The 6,000-nt window shown below is 32.2% G+C and overlaps 1 long non-coding RNA gene across 1 annotated transcript in view; it reads right to left on the bottom strand.

Annotated features, from left to right (window-relative positions):
* Window positions 1-552: 552 nt before the first annotated feature.
* The window catches only part of LOC140848186 (uncharacterized), a 358,491-nt gene continuing 353,043 nt past the window's right edge, over window positions 553-6,000 (bottom strand). Inside the window, exon 3 of the long non-coding RNA XR_012128738.1 lies at window positions 553-1,207. This is a non-coding gene — a long non-coding RNA (uncharacterized lncRNA). The remainder of the gene's footprint in view (window positions 1,208-6,000) is intronic.

The following is a 6,000-nucleotide window of genomic DNA, read 5'->3' as shown; positions in this document are numbered from 1 at the left end:
CCTTTTTTTTTAATTAAGTAAATTTGATTTCGATTGAAGTTTATTAGGCCTTATGAATTATAGTGTCAACCTAAAAACTCCTTTAGTAGTAACTGTACCCTTTGTCCTATAACCATATTATGAACAAAGACAAATTTCAGAAACAATAAATATTTTATCTAAGTGTGTTCATTCTTTAAATGTCAGGAATTTGGCGTTACACTTAATTTTTGGCTTCAACGTAATAGTTTCCAATTTGAGGATCCAAGAAGTTACATGAAGTTGACAACTAATTAAGGAAAATAACAAAACAAAACAAAAATACATTATAAAGAGATGCCTGACAGAGGACACTTTTGTTTTATCACAAATTCATATGTGTTTCCATGAAGAATCGCTGACTGTATTTTAGAGGTATTGTAGAATGCATGCCTTCACTAAGTGGGTAATAGAATGAGGTGGTATTTAAGGCCTTCAAGAAAGAAATAAAGGGCAAGATTCAGATGGAGTTGAGGGTATTTGATTTTTATCCATAGAGGAAAACCATGCAGTACATGAAATCCTCAGGCAGTTAATATTAAGTTAGAAATTAAAATATATTTAGGCATATTGATAAAATAGCATGTTTGTTTTCATATGTCTCAATTGTGTAGGGATTTATATTGAAGCAAATCCTTAAATTGCCTTTGGATAATGGCAACACATCCCTTTGTAAAATACCCATTAAAGTCCTATTGAGCTCACCATCACTTCTCCATTAAAAGAGCACACAGGCAACTACATATAAAATAAATAAAAGAGAATATGCTATTTATTTGTCACCAAATATGTGCCAGGAATTTTAAGCTATAGTCAAATTTTTGTATTTCTACCCCATCTACACCTCCCTCACCTATAAAGAAGGCAGGTGAACCTTGGAAAATGATTATAGGTCATCAAAATCAGAAAGTAACTATAGTTTAAGCTGTTGTTTCAAATATGTTATATACAGTGAAGCAAATCAACAAAATCCTGTAACCATATCTGTTGTTGATTTTATCTCTATAGTGATTTGGAAAAATGACCAGATGCTGTTCACTTTTATCTGACAGAGAACAGTATTCCTTCAATTTTACACTTAACTCTTGTCAGTTCTGCAGTCTGCCACAGACTAGCCTGTTGAAATTGTGATCTTCTTGACGTCCTGCACAGAATACCACACTGTTTCACTACTTTATTAACACCGGACCTGATGAGAGAAGGAAAAGTAAGTAACTTAGAATCTTTGGTAACTCACATTATGTTAGAGGCTGAAAGAGAAACACAGAGACTCTAAGTAAAGCTTTTACTGGTCCTGTGCTCAAGAGCATGTTATAACGTCCCCTCTAAAGTGAAGGAAGAATGGCTGCACTTCATATAGAAACACAGCACTCAATTGGCCTCTTGGGTTTTGGAGGCAACATTCCACATTTGACTGGCACATTTGCTGGGTAAACTACTCTGGCCCACTTTGGCGTGGAGCCAAGAGCCAGGGAAGTTTTGCGGTAAGGTCCCGAGATTGCAGCCAGCCATTGTACCCTTGTAATTTTTAAACCAACGAGGCAAACACAAAGGATTTGTGGCAATAGGAATGCTCTAACAAGCTCTAGAGAGTCATCAGTGAATCATAATAGAAAATTCCAAGATTTAGGAGCCATCTTCTACAGATAACTATTAATCTCTTGAGAAACAGCACCCAGGCTGATACTGGGATCTGGCAGAAAATGAAAAGTGGATCACTGGATAGCAAGTGCATATGAAACTAGAGTTGTTCATTATGAACTAAGTATTATCTTGCCTACAACCCTGTTATTGGACTTATATTGGCAGGAATAGCTAAGCTTGCAAAAGTATTTTTCTTAGAAGATAGAAAGAGAGAGCACATTAGAGTTATTTGTGGTGCTGTAAGTATGCTAATAGCAGATCTAGTTAAATAAGGCAATATGTGTGAAAGTGTTTATTGTATGCTATGTATAATAAAATACCTATCAAAAGGAATTTAATCAATTTCACTTCCTTACAATTCTAGCCTGTAACTATTTTCTGATTTAAATATATATTTGTCAAAATATGTGGAAACTATTCCTTATCATTTGATATTTCACTATGTGTTCATAATGGGTAGTTCATAATGCTGTATTATAAAATAGAATGAAATTAAGATAAGTACCAAAAAACCACTTCTTATCAGTATATTGGATTATAATATATTACTTCTTATTTTGCATTTATTTTTTATTGCAAAACACAATTATAGTGTGACTGTTAGCATAGCAAGAGTAAAATATGTTGGTATTTTTGTTTTGCATTTCTGAAATACAAAAAAAAAAGAAAAAATAGGCCATTGCTATATGAGCTAAGAGAGCCAGAAATGTGGGGCTTTATGCTTTAAGCACAGTGTATTCTTTTTTTTCCCCAAAGTGCCTAAGATTCTAATCAGCTCTTTAGGTACAGATTATACATATGGGAAGTAAATGTCGTTTAGTTCCTTCATGGTATCACTGATGAAACTGGAACAGCAGCATTAAGAGCTTACTCGGTTCATTTAAATTGTGCAGAACTGAGTCCAATTCATGTTTCTGAGCCTATTTAGATGAACTTCTATCAACCCATTATACTTCCATGAAAAAATAATTTGTCTTTTTATTTGAATTGCTTTTCTAAACACTTAAAATAATTTGTATCAAAAGACATTTAAAAAATTTATCAGTTTTGAGGATGATAATTTTAATTTTTCCTCCTACAGGGCTAGTGTTTTCAGTGAACCACAGTGAAATTATCTTTATTTTAATACAAAGGAGACAATTTTAACAACTAAATAGGCATTATAGAGTATCTTTTATTTGCCTATTTTATGCTCAGGGCTGAACGAAACCATGGTCTTTTCTTTACAGGTATATGAAATCTACTTGTGGACACATACAAGACAAACAAGAGAGTTAAATACCAATATGAGTAATTAGGTTAATTCATTATGGTTTGGAAAATAAAGAAGCTCAAAAGATAAGCCTGGAGGAGATACCACGTTTAGACAAACTGAAGGGTAAAAGAATTTTAATAACAATTTATAGAACTACTTTGCATATAATCATATGGTTTCCCACAAAATATTTGTCATTAGAATTTATTTCTCCCAAGGTAATAATTATATTCAACATGAAAATAAGTAGAGGCAATTCACTCAATACATAAGTAAATTCAAGGTCGATATATTGTTGTACTTTCTTTAGACATATTTTGTGTATTTGCCTTATTTCAGTTTTCCCTTCCTCTGTAACAAAAACATGATTGAGAGTTCCTAGTATATTTATGTTTATATTTACTAATATTGAGAGGAAGAAAAACATGATTGCATGTGCATAATAGGGCAGAAACTATCCATAATAATGGTTATGCTGATGGATAAGCCTCCTGTGTTCTTGGCTAGTTTCCTTATTGTAAACTAAGTGGCATAGAGTGAAATGATCACTCAAGTACTGTGGTGGATGAAATATTGTCCCCATTATTGGGATTCCTTGCTTTCATGGCCCACTCTGTGGGAGGATTGCTTATGTCCTCCATGAAGAACCATGTAACTTCCATTACCACCAGTGTGACTCTTCATCTCTCTTTTCCCTTTTCTAAGATGCCCAGAGAGAGAGTGCCTTGTCATCTGTATCCTGGAATGTAGATGACATGGAGCAGATATATAGCTAAACTACAACTGATATGATCATGTGCAAGAAATAAAACTAAAGCAGAGATGACCCCTAGAGCAATTTCAGATTCTTGGAATTAGCACCTGCATGCTCTTCTCCATTACATACCAAGTTTCTTTTACAAAAGGGAGCCAGATAATCACCTCTGTATTGTTAACTTAAAATTTATTTATGTATTTGAAATGATCAAGTATTACAAATATTTTTAGTTTGTTTTTCAAACTATTTAAAGTGTTATGGATTCAAAACAAGTTTTTCAGCATATTGAAACTGTAAAGTTTTTCTTAAACAATTGCCTGAAGACTTTTCCAAGTATTTCAATTGGCATTATCTAATTTCTTTTTCCTGTAGAGCAACATTAAGCAAGTATGGAGATGTTCTCTAGCATGGAAAGCTATGTTTCTTTATCTCATTTTGCATCTTAAATGTGAAAGGATTTAATACATTTTGCTTTAATTATTCTTTACATTTTATCACACAGTATCTTTTTGTATATTGGATAACCCAAATTCCCTGAGGAATGTACTTTTCCGTGGAAAATAGTGAAGTGCTAAGGGCACATTAATTCTTTTTACTTTTAGAATCCCTTAGTGACAGAGACTATTTGCTCTATGCTTCATCTTTACAAAGTAGAACTCAAATTCTGTCATTTTGACTGACATGAAAAACAATGAAAAGATTAAAAATCTGATAAGGTTGAAATAAAATATAGGTCTTGGCAGCCCTTCATTATTATAAAATTGACTTCCAGGAAGATTAATGCTTTTGGGTATCATGTTAAGTTATATCAGTTACCTTTGTGATTATGAGTCTATGCTAATAAATCTATTTCACTGTTTTTTGTGAGATTTAATCTTAAATCTTATCTTAAATCTAAAGGCAAAGATAGCATTGCCCTTGTTCCATATACCGGTAAATGCTCTACGTCATCTATTTAAACATTACAGCAACTCTGTAAGGGAGGAAATTTCATTATTCTTACCTTAAAAATAGTAAAACATAGCTTAGAGAGATTAATTACCTTTCTCAAGGCAGGACCAGAAACATGTAGCAAAACTAGGTATCAAAACAGGTCTGATCAAAACAAACTATGCTACTCAAAGTTATGTTTATCCTACCTTCCAGTTCACTGATGAAAATATTATGCAAATATAAACAGATCACAATTCTTATCATCATTGCCATTTAGTTTATACCTCCGTATTATTTTATTTTTAATGAAGTACAAAATCAACAAAATGCACTAATCTTGTGTTTAGCTTGATAAATTTTATAAATACATTCACTCATATTATTTGATAAATTTTACAAATACTCACACATATTACTGTAATTATCACCCAGATCAAGGTCTAGAATATTGCTATCAGTTCATAAGGTCTATAGTATCCATTCTCAGTCCATGTCATGTTCTGTTTGACATATCAGAGTACACATGTTAACATTAAAATAGTTATTTTCTATGGGATTTCAAGTTACAATATGTTTGCTCAATGCATTTTAAGAAGATGCAGTGCCCATATCAAGAACAGCCTAAAAAATTTGCACCTCAGGTATAGGAGAATAAATAATTTACTAAGCTGACCACTGGAAAAATATCAGAACAGTAGATTAATAATACAAATGGGATAATTTCTGTTTCCAGGACATGATCAGGAAATGCTGGGGTCATCATGATTTCCTACAATGGCATCATTTATTAATGGCAGAACTTCTTTGTTTCTTAATTCACTTGAAAAACTTCTGGAGTAAGAACTGACAGAAGTAATAGTGTCTAAAAGATATGGTTCAAATATGTGAAAGGCATAGTCTCTGGGATTTAGTGATTTACTCTTTAATATATAAGTTAAGTCCAACAGATTTACAACTTTAAATACAAATGTCCTCTGAATCAGGTAGCAGATGGAATGCTATGGGGAAATTGGTGGATAGGAAATTGTGTGTATATGTGTAATGAATAGAAGTATTCATATTTTTAATTATGTGTTAGTGTTAATGTCTCATTTTTCAGATAATTTAGGATCATCTAAGGTTTATATGTGAAATGAGCCATGAGATCATAACTTTATAGGAGAAAAAATTTTAATAGAAATTTGCTAATAAAATATTTCTAATAACAATAGTTAGGTAAAATGCTATCCTGAAAATATGACACAGTGAGCTTTAAAAAAAATGAAGATTTCATATTTCAAAGCAAAACTGAGGTGGATTTTCAATGGTATTGCTTTTATTAAAAAAGAAATAATTCTAAAATAAGTATCTTGACCAGGGTAGCTTGCTTATACTAAAAACAAAGCAAAGCAAA

The sequence above is a fragment of the Manis javanica genome, chromosome 3 (assembly GCF_040802235.1).
Source record: "Manis javanica isolate MJ-LG chromosome 3, MJ_LKY, whole genome shotgun sequence".
Classification (NCBI taxonomy): domain Eukaryota; kingdom Metazoa; phylum Chordata; class Mammalia; order Pholidota; family Manidae; genus Manis; species Manis javanica.
This window is presented reverse-complemented; position numbering and strand designations above follow the sequence as displayed.